Raw genomic sequence first — 12,294 nt, 5'->3', positions numbered from 1 at the left:
TTAATACGTGAAGCAAAAACTTTGTATCCCTTTTTACGAAAATTGCGCGGAGGAGTATGAAATTTTCCACACTTATAGAGAATATAGAGAAGAAGTGCACAATGCTAATTTTTTTTTTAAATAATGCATAAAAGATACATTAAATCAATAAAGAAAACATTACACACACTACATACCATGTATTTGACGCACACACGCATGCATACTATTTATTGTCAAACTTTTGTTCTTGACGTCTGTTGTCAAATTGAGAATAGATTAAATATTGTTTATCTTTATTAATATTTTTTTATAGTATAGCCTTGGCGAAATTTGTCATTATAGAAGTATAAAATACAATCATAATAGTGTACAAACTTACAATTCCAATTATTATAGTCGAATTTCGACTACTGCGGGACCTCTAGTATTCGTAAATAAGTGAAATTGTTGATGTTTTTCATAGCGTAGCAGTACATGTCTGCAGTAAGGACTACATAAGGTATTGTGGATCCTTCCTTTATCGCAGAACTGCCGCTTCTTATCGTTTTGTCCGCAGTCTGTGTCCTTCATTTGCAACGACCAAATTTCGAAAATTTCGCAATATTTAGTAGTTATCGATTATTTCGCGTCTGCAGAGTCCATGAAAACCACAACGCGTAAGCCGTGAAAAGCTGAGACTTAGAACTCATGTCTCGAAATGGGTGGCTGCATTTATGTTGTTAATGTCTATATGTGTCTATGGGTGCCAGTGATCACTTAATCCTACCGGTTTACCGTGAGCTCGTCCACCCATCTTAGCAATAAATAAAAAATGCCGCTACCCACCCTGAGATCAAAGTCTTAATTCTGTCGTATAATGTCTGCCTTACTATTAAAACCGAAAAGCCTTATTGCATTGCGACAGAAAGAAATAGGACCGGACTACTTACCCAGGTGTGCTCATAATGCCCTTTAGATGATCTATACAAACCGCTAAGGATAAACGTGATAAGGTCTTCACGTAAATTTCTAAAAAAGAATCGCGACTTGTTAATAGCTATAAATTAGGTAGTGACTTCCCTAATCACCGCATACGTACTACTGGTAAGAGCGTACAACAGTCTCCGTTCGATAATATTAAAATAATAGTTTAAAAAAACTAACAAAATACGCTTTTATAGAAAATCCAACTAAAAAATAGAAAATAAATTTTAATTAAAACTAGTGTAAGAAAAAATCATTTTATTATAAAAATACGTGGGAGGGGGGGGGGGGGGGGATTTTTTTAAACTATTATTTATTTTTCATTTTATAGTTGAATTTCAATTTTTCCAATTTTTTATTTAATTTTTTTTTTAATTTTGAGTTGTCATCGGTCCTTAGTAGTATAAGTATACCAAATTTCGAGTTAATCCGACGTTTTGAAGGGGGTCAAAATCATGTCCAAAGATTCCGTTAAAAACATACATACATACGTCTGAAGCTAAATAAAAGCGCATTAAAAGCACAGCTCCCAGCTACGCAGATCGTTCGGTGTTGCTAAGCAACTTTAGTTATCAAATGACATCTAAGAAAAAAAATTAAGAATTCTATTTTGCCATCTGAAAATACCTATTATTAATTTGACCCGTAATAAGAAAAATATTGCCAGTAATAAGAAAAAATATTTTATCACAATTTCACCAAATGACATCTAAGAAAAAAAAATGAAGACTTCTATTTTGCGCCGTGCCGATTGCGGAGTGATGCCAATGAGAGGTACAGCTGGGCCGCTGCCTGCCACTTATGACTCTTTTTGTATCTAGTTGCAAGAAGAATATGTCATAGTGCTCTTGAGACGTCACCTACAAATTATTCTTGGTGTCCGATTGCCTATTTCACGATACAAATTAAAATGTTTGTACATATTGTTCGAGAATGATCCATATCAAATACCAAAATGCAATTTGCACTAAACTTCAGAGCACCGATATTCAGCGATGGGAATTCACAATGCATTTCCTATTGTAAAATATTGAATCGAATTGGAATGCGCATACTCGAATATCATCTTTAAACCTTTGGATGTATGTGCGATTTTGGCGTGGATAAGACCATTTGCGATGATTGTCTTTCCAATAGCGGAGATGCTATGCTTTCTGCGGATAAAAGCTCATGAATGGAAATTCGACTTGATATACACACATAGCTTAATTGTAGTTTCGTATTTCTATTCACCATCTGTTAGCGTACTAAATTTTGAACACAAAAGTAATGGAGTCCTTACTATATTTTTTTCGTGCATTGTTAGGAAAACTCGATAGAATGCTTTGTCTTCATTATTATTCAAACTTCGCATCTCGTACATTGAACTCGAAGAGACCACACAGAGTGACTGCTGTTCGAAACTTTAATTTCAAACGGAGATCAAAAAACCAATACTTAATGAGATTTTCATGTGTTTTTGATTCGAAAGTTTCATGTTACTGAACATTTCAATTATTCTAGTGTTGTTTATATGTTATTTTTACGACTAAGTTGTTGTAAATTGATTGTAATATAAGTAGTTTACATGAAGACTTTTTAAATTTTCGATCTTCATTGAAGATCCTATGTAGTTTATACATACAGACAGGTAGAGGTACTTCTATAATCCATTATTGCGTTATCAGGACCAACTAAGATTAGTAATATAGGTATACGACAAATTGAAGATCTTTCACCGAGCCAGTGATATTACTCGGTAGACCGACGGTCCGAATGTTGTTGTTCGGAACTTGTATATATGCAAGCTTATCTGGAAAATGTCGTGAGTGAGATTCAGGCATCTGTCAAATATCATGTATTCTGTGATGGATGCCGCCACAGTAACAGCTCAAAGTCGATGTTAGAAAGTCGTCGTGGCCTAAAGGATAAATCGCTCATTGTACTCATGTCGAGCGACTGTGAAAGCCCGCATATGGATACCAATTTTTGTCATTAACTGTACCTACATAATTAAAACATTTTAATAAATTACGTCACCGATAATACATAAAACACCATCATATTATCAAATGAAAATCAAACAAATTAATATTGTTATCTCTGCAATGTTTTTATAGTCGACACGACAACTTTACAACTATCGAGAGAATGTTCTCGATGGGACGAGTCGTTTCGATATGTGTTTCCGCTATTTGATAATAGATGGCGTTAAATTTCTCGAGCGTTCTCGTTATTACTAGTTCTTTTGATATTCGTTTCTGCTATCCGTCGACAGATGGCGTTACTCTTACCGGCGTAACAATATTTGCCTAATTATTGACGGTAGAGCTTATTCTAAGCCCAAACATTCATTCTGCCTATTTCTGACACGGAGCAGTGACTGGTTCGAAGAGTGGGGAAGCCGTTGCTCTAGATCATATTTTAAGCCTAATAACTCCAGGTGAAATGTATATGAGCTTCAACAACCACTTAGCACCGGGTTCCTAATAGCTTCAAATGAAAATGAGATCTTTAATGATTCATTCCGAATCCCTATATCTTTGGGTTTATAAAGGATAAGCCTCTTGCTTTCTCTTTTTTTACTGCATTATCCTAACAACTTAAATTTAATATGATATGGCAACTTCCACTTCATGTAATGAAACAGTTTTAAATATCCTCATATTTGTATTGTATTTCTAATAATTTTTGTCATCCATTGAGATTTTTTGACGAGCTTTGAACTGAATTTATGGCTACTCAGATACATAAATAACTTCAAAAATACACTTTAAAGCTGTGCCAACTTAACGTTATCGTTCACTTATCAATTTGGCGTCCATCTATCTATGGTAATAGTAGTACTTAAAGGTAATTGTTTTAAATCTTCCTGGTTATTTACATTATAAATATTATTTATTATTATAAATTTAATGGGCTATCACTGCGACCTTTAATTTTAGTGTTTTTCCCAAATTTCGATGTTGTTAAACTAAAAATCGTTTTGAAACTTTTTAAATAATGTTACTTACATATATCATATATATACCAATGCTCGTATATTTTTGATTATCAGATAATGTAAAGCATTAGCATCTAAGGCAAATTGCCTTCATCGCTAGATTGTTCAGCAGTGGGCAACAAAAAAACTGATCATGCCGAAACAGTTTCCAGAGTATTCTTTCTCTCTTAAGACAAATGGAAAATGTTGCTTCAGCCATCTAAACTGTACCAGATATGCCAGCTAACCGAGTAACATTCGACCGTAGTACGTAATGTACATTGGCAGATTATGAGAGTCGCGGCAAATTTGCGAAATTGCCAACCCCGATTATCTGCGTCGGCGTGTCTGTGCGAGATAACACCGCAGAGTTCTGTCTTCATAACGAATTAATTCACGCCGTGTTCGAGCGATTCCATGCGATTTTAAAGTTTGTAAATCTCCAAATGAGTCATTGTGAAGACGCTGCGCATTCGCGATTTGCGTTTGTTTTCCTAAATCAGGAAATTTACCTATTTTTCTATGAGCTTACATTTTGTTTTGGACCGGCGGAATCTAGACCAGTAGTTGTAATAATGTAGATATAATATGTGTTCTTATCTATCGTTCGAATATCCGCCAGAAAACGAAAATAGCAGATGCTTTATGATGACAAATGTAATGTTAACATTCTCGCTACAAAGGAAATGGAAATGAGCATTCCATCTGTCTAGATACAACGTCAACATATTGAGAAAAAGATCGGTCGTATCGACAGGTCCACGAGGAAAGAGAGCTAAAGGCCGCCCGTATGTCAGGTGGGTAGACGAAATTGTAAGAGTGGCTGGTAAAGATTGGCTTAACACCACCAAGGATAAGAAGAAGTGGAGGAATTAGAGGAGGCTTTTACCCGAAGAGGGTCCGTACAGAAATAATGTAAATAATAAATTAATATATGAAACTATCTTTTTAATCCGTTAATGTAAGTTCAAATTGTTTGCAATTAAGTGTTGATTATTTTTGTATGGAATAAAGAAAGCTTTATTATTATTATTCTGTATTCGCATCAATGAAATTCCTAATAATGTTTCATATTATTGCTTAGTATAATAAATTAGTTGTATTTTCATTAACAAAAGTGTAGCAATAGGAGGAAGCTTGGAAATTTAATAGAAGCTTATGCAATATTTTAAGAGTCCAGAGAAACTGAATTACCACACGCAAGGGACCATTTATTTATACGGAATTGTATCGCGTGTTACGGCGTTCACGTCGTCGTGGGCCACATAATAAGACGCCCCCAGAGATGAGTTATATTATATGAATGAATATTATAATATACTTCATAAGCATGAATGACAGTTTAAATTATGGATAGAACAATGCAATTGAAATTTTAAATTGACGTGTCGGTTATATTCCTATGGACCGACCAAATAATGGCAGCTCTAAACGATCCCATCAGCGAGTGAACAAAATGGGCGTGGTACGCGAGGAATGGCGAAGTCTAGTGAAGCGCACCACCACCCGAACTGATGGCCACGATAAGTCTGTCAAGAGTGCAAAAAACTGAGAAGAATCTGTGCTCCCTTCCAAGATGACCATATAGCCTATATGATTAGTGGTTACCATTCAGGCATACACCCATGGGTATCAATAGTGCAGCAACCATGGCATTTGAAAATTGACTTATCTTAGCGCTCATAAAATACTATGATTTGCTTTATATTATTATTTTGCGGTAGGCAGCGGCTTGGCTCTGCCCCTGGCATTGCTGTAGTCCATGGGCGACGGTAACCACTCACCATCAGGTGGACCGTATGCTCGTCTGCCTAGAAGGGCAATAAAAAAAATAGTTTTAGCGTTTTTAAACCTTAAGCATTGCCGTATTAAAAAAAAATAGTAATTTAAATTATATAATATCACATGGATGCACAGAATATACCGCGCGACAAAATATCATTTATATCGGCCTATGTGGGCTCATAATAAGCCTTATAGCTACTAGTAACGACTATTCCAAATCACTAAAGGATTACACGACTTCAACTCTAAACAATACTTTCGACTCTTCGCTACGAAGAACGAAATAAAAGTGTATTTGCATTAAAAGCGGAACCCCCTTTTTTTTCACCTCACTCGAGCGCCGACTAAGTTAAGAGCATTTGTTTGAGTCCCATCTAATCCGGTGCTGAGAGCTCCCGCGGGATCACTCTAACGGTGGGACGATTCTTCAAGTCTTTAGCATACGGGATATATATTTTACCAGACTATTATGTTTTCGTTGACTTTGCCATAATTTTTCTTTCAAGACAATACGAGTGCAAGTCTTAGTCGTGGTATGACGTATTTTACTGGTGGTAGGACGTCTTGTGAGTCTGCACGAGTAGGTACTACCACCCTGCCTATTTCTGCCGTGAAGCAGTAATGCGTTTCGGTTCGAAGAATGGAGCAGACGTCGTACTGCTTTTAAATGAGACATTAGAATTTTCTCTCAAGGTGGCTGGCGGCGTAGATGTCTATGGCCTCCGGCAATCACTTAACACTTGATAGGCCATGAGCTCGTCCAACCATCTAAGTAATAAAAAAAAAGAAAAATGGTATGTATATATGAAAATGTTTGCGCAGAATCAGACAATAAAAACAGATAAAAGTTGCTTCCTATTAACACCCTCTTATTACCAAACCTGTATCTATTTATACAACATTAATTCAACTCTATTTTCATGAACACGCAGACGTCCGTTCAATTTGATATTTGCATAGGTTTCGTGAACTGACAACACGATGACTTGATTATTTTGGGTTAATGCTCTGACCAGGGCCACGGGGATAAAAAAAAAATACTTTAGTTATTCAGCTTATTGTTCAAGACGTGTTTAATATTATTCAACTATATTTACATAGTGTTTTCTCAAATTTTCCCGAGACGGGCGGCTACGACCACGAAAACTGAGATAAAATCGTAAAAATATTTTCAATTATATATTAACTAATTTCTGTTTGTTTTTACATTTTCTCGGGTGTTTGGTCGCTCAATATGATTAATATATTTGGTAATATAACTATACTGTAACTATACTGATACCTTAGAACTTATATCTCAAGGTGGGTAGCGCATTTACGTTGTAAATGTCTATGGGCTCCAGTAATCACTTAACACCAGGTGGGCTGTGAGCTCGTCTACCCATCTAAACAATAAATAAATAAAATTATATTTTGTTCTACGTCACAATAAAAAAGGATTGTGTGGTTTTATGAAACCACGTCAAAAGTGAATTATTTTTTCACATTATAGACATTTAACTCTGACAAACAACATTTACATTAAACACTGACAAAAACAAACAAAATAGCGTGGAGCACTGGCACAAATGAGTAATAGTCTATACACTACACAGTCAGCTGCTGAGAACTATAGGCGCCGCCATATTGGTCTTGGCTGCTCTGACGAGCGCCTTTCATTTTATCCCCACTCCGCGGCCGACCGTCACGCGACATGCAACACACAGACGAAATAGTTTGAGACGATGTAATAAAAGTTTCACTTTAAATATATATGTACTTTTTTTTTCTACGTCAGCTTTAACTTTAGGTTAATCCCTATATATTACGTAAAGTATACTCACTGCCGTATTATCGTATAAAATTCATAACGGAACGATCTATAATAAAGACGTAAACAAGAATTAAAATATTCCAAAGTAAGCGACACTGAAGGGGGTTTTCGTGTCGACGATCGTGCTCAAGAAGCTATCGATAAAGTTTGCGGTCCGCTCCGATCCGAGGCTCCTCGCGTCTCGACATCTCAAGATCATTCCTCATGAATAGCTTGTGGATTGTTCAGCACATACTATAGTTTCAGTTTATTGGTTAAGCAATAGATGTCGCAAATATTGGAACATGGCTACAGTATCATAAAACCGTTCCACTATACAAACCGAAAAGGTACCTTATTCACGACATGAATTGGAGGACGATGATGCCTACACGCGAGGGCTCACAATATATTAATACCTACCTCGAATCTAAAATGTTTGACTTCAGTTTTTACTGGTGGTATGTGAGTCCGCGCAGGTAGGTAACTCCACCCTGCCTATTTCTGCCGTGAAGCAGTAATGCGTTTCGGTTTCAAGGGTGGGGCAGCCGTTGTAACTATACTTGAGACCTTAGAACTTATATCTCAAGGTGGGTGGCGCATTTACGTTGTAGATGTCTATGCGCTCCAGTAACCATTTAACACCAGGTGGGCTGTGAGCTCATCCACGCATCTAAGCAATAAAAAAAATGTCGCAAATATTGGAACATGGCTACTGTATTATAAAATTCTTCCACTATACAAACATAAAAGGTACCTGCCCGGCAGAAATCAGAGGAAGATAATGCCTACCCGCGAGGGCTCACAATATACTAGTCCCTACCTCGAATCTAAAATGTTTGACTTCAGAATTACCGATATTTTAAATATTTTGGCTGTGCATCAAAATGTTAAGTCTAGACCTAAAATAAGAACATTCCAATAAATTTTAGTAATAGTTGACAGCAGGATGTGTGGTCGCTTTGTCACACGTTAATAGTCGTACAATGCACATTTTAATTATAGCCGTCTAGCCATTAAACTTGAGGATTAATAAAAAACTAATTAATTGATCTTAATACTGTAAAGATGAATTAATTAGTCCTTCAGTACAGTCTGTAAAGCAGATCTTAATTGAAATAAATTCAAATCTTAGCTGTATATTTTTTTTATTTTTGATGTTAATGCACTGTCGATTGCACCTATAATTGAGGTGACATCAGCCATGAACTTTTGTCAATTTGTCAATGTTTTGTATTGATGATCACTTTGTTGGTGCAACTTAATAAATAAATAAATAAATATTGTGCATTTACAGCATACATACAGAAAATATTATTATATTTGGTGAATTGAAATTTCTGAGCCAATTTCAATACATATTTTATTGCAAACTATACTGAATTCGGTTTAGAACATAGAAGGTTGTTTTGAAGAGTTGCGATAGCTGCAATACTCTAAAATTTAGACCTAAGTAACGAGGATCTTTTTTTTAATTATTGTTTAGATGGTTAGACGGCCTCACAGTCCACATGGTGTTTAGTGGTTACTGGAATTCATAGACATCTACAACGTAAATACTGCCAACCAACTTGAGATATGAGCTCTAAGGTCTCAGTATAGTTACAACGGCTGCCCCACCCTTCAAACCGAAACGCATTACTGCTTCACGGCAGAAATAATTGGTAGATTGCAATTGATTATTGGTAGACTTGTTTGTTATTGACTTCTTCATTAGACATTGATGTATGGTAAGTGTCAGTTAATCTGTGACATTTGACAAGTTAGTCTATGAGAGTGGGATGGTTAGACAGTATTTTTATTGCTCCAGTTTATTGCAGCTTTTTTTTATTTCTTAAATGTGTCGACGAGCCACACATCTAAGCACATCTAAGTTATAAAAAAATGCGATCGCAGCGCCATCTCCGATTCCACCCAGAATCAACCCGAGGTTTTTAATCTAATAAATCAAAGCTATTTCCAATGATGCTCCAACATAACTACATAATTATATTCGCATGAAATTCAAATATCACGGTGCTCAGTCGCCCATTTCATAGCTCCACACATAAGGTTCACTATATACACGCACTGTACAACAGTTAGAACCGAGGCAAAACAATAACGACATCTGCACGATAACGCTCTGTTTGTTCATCCCAGCTTATTTGAATTCCAGTAATTTTACTAAAATTTTGTTACATTTCTGATGGATAGTTATCATTCTCTGGTCGCCATTGTGGCAACTAGGCTAGTTAATAGCTACGTTTATTAGAATAAATTAGGCGTATTTGAAACGCTATGTAGACATTATAGAATGTAATATTGAATACAGGGCTTAGAGCGAACCCGCACGGGAGGTATCATTCTGCCTATTTCTGTTTTTTTTCCACCTATTTTAATAACCTCGGGGGGTTATTCTAGATTCGCCGAATGCGAAGCAGCCAAGGTTTCGCGTTGAACAGCGTAACATCCGTCGTACAATACAATTACGCATGACAATGTAATCTTTAACACCGTGGCCAAAAACTCGAGTCGATCCATTATTATGGATACAATTATACCTACGTTTTAGTGGAATAACTAGCAAAAATTCTCGACTTTTACCTCCAACCGTATTGACACGTTAATAACAGTGTTCCTATGAAAACGAAGCTGAAAATTAAATTAAGCGAACTCTTCGTTGATGCAAAATACATTGAACCCAGTGCAAGCGTCTGCAAATTGACATTTTAATCATAAGTACTTTGTGTGTACAGTTTGTGTAAAGTTCACTGAAATTTTATTATTAACTAGCGACCCGCCCTCGCTTCGCTTCGGAAACATTAAAACACATATGAAACCAAAAAAAAAATTAAAAAAAGTAGCCTATGTTCATTAGGGACAATGTCGGCTTCTAATGGAAAAAGAATTTTTCAAATCGGTCCAGTAGTTTCGGAGCCTATTCGAAACAAACAAACAAACAAATCTTTCCTCTTTATAATATTAGTATAGATATTCCGATGTCAATCATCTTTGTTGAATACACTTGTGTTTAGAACGCCGCTTACTGAATTCGAATCGTTTTTATTAGCGGACAAGCAATAAAAATGGTTCGCGCACAATTCAATAGGCAGATGAGCTGGGCAATCCGGTGAAACCGATTTTCATGCACCGTGAAAATCGTAAAAATTCAATCCGATGAAAGCTATTCTAATATCGAAAGATCTTCATAAAATTCTGGGTATAACTAAATAAAAATATATATAATCTACGAAATTGCCATTTATTTAGTAAATAAAATAAAATAAAAGTTTTTTTAATTCTATAATTATCTATTTTTATAATAAAATATTCACACATGCTATCCATGCTTCTCTGCCAGCACAGTGATATTTTTTCAACACCCTTTCTGTAGAAGTCAGGTGTACGGGAGCCAAAACACTTTAATGGCATTTTGTACTACCTGTCGGGTATTGAAATTTTCCTAACGAGAAGCTGTCCAAGCTTTGGATAGAGTAAAAATCTGTCGCCGTAAGGTCCGGAAGGTGTGGAAATAGTCTGAAATCTAAAAAACAATAAAGGCTACTTTTTTCCTTCTACTGAGCACGAATCTAACACGCAAGCTACAGTGTGGTGCGACAAGGACGTAGCTGCGGTTTACAAACCTGCTAACGTGACTATTAAAAACCAGGACGATTTTGTCGTCGCCTGAGCTTCAAATTAATAATATTACGTAAATTATAATTATAAATTATAAACTACTAGCTTTTGCCTGCGAATAGGTTCGAGTGAAATAGTTACTTTGGGATAACGTTAAATTTTACCCACGACTTCATTTACGTAGAATGTGAAAATATTTTTGAATATTAATATAATAGAATGTTAAGGAGCTATTTTAAAGACCAAAATCACGCTTTCTAACTGACTTAAAAAAAGGAGGTTATCAATTCGACCACAATTGTTTAATCTATGTATGTTCACCGATTTCTCGAGAATGCTTCAATGCTGATAATTCTTTATAATTTTTTTGTTCGAAAGGGTAGTCTTCCCGAACGGTCCTGTACTCATCGGGAACTGATAATGGGATCCTGGAGAAATTGAGAAACATCTACAACTTTTAAAGCCTATCTTGAAGTGATTTGGGTGTTTCTTGTTATTCTTCTTATTGTATGCCGCCGCGCACCGGTCGGCCGGTGCCTTGTACATTAATATTACGCACTTGATCATTATTTTGCTGCGATGTCATTTTAAAACTTCGATACCTTTTAAGATGCTCATTGAAATCAAATGATGTAAAGGGCAAATTTATTTTAAATTAAATACTGGTAATGAATAACGTATTTATTTAGATAAGGATTAATAAAATTTTTATAAAAACATCATCACAAATAATGCCTTATTTTAGAACAAATTTGGTTGTCATAAAAAAGGTTATAGTGAGCCCTTAAAATAAAGACATATTGTTATCGCGGACTTTTTTAAAACTTTTAAGCCTTCCTCAAACAGAACGCGTACTTAGCGCCGCGTACTTAACGTCGCGCTCTTTTCATGTCACACCAATAATAATTGACTAGATGAGTCTAACGCTCCTTGACGCAACGCATTCGCCAAATCATAGTGCCTTTCGATAGCAGTGTGAAAATTTAAAAGTATTAAGAAATCGAGTGATTCAGGTGTGGCATTGTATAAGCATGGGTATTTTCTAACTATTTATATCATTTTTTCGGGCATTATCTAGTATTTTAATACACATTCACTGGGACGCAAAAATAATATTTGTAAAAAATTACAACGCCTGACGTCTAAGCGTCCTAACGCCGCGACAGAGCGCTGCGTACATAGCATTGGG

Source organism: Bombyx mandarina, chromosome 05 (genome assembly GCF_030267445.1).
Source record: "Bombyx mandarina strain Sakado chromosome 05, ASM3026744v2".
NCBI classification, from domain to species: Eukaryota; Metazoa; Arthropoda; class Insecta; order Lepidoptera; family Bombycidae; genus Bombyx; species Bombyx mandarina.
Note: the sequence above shows the minus strand (reverse complement) of the source record.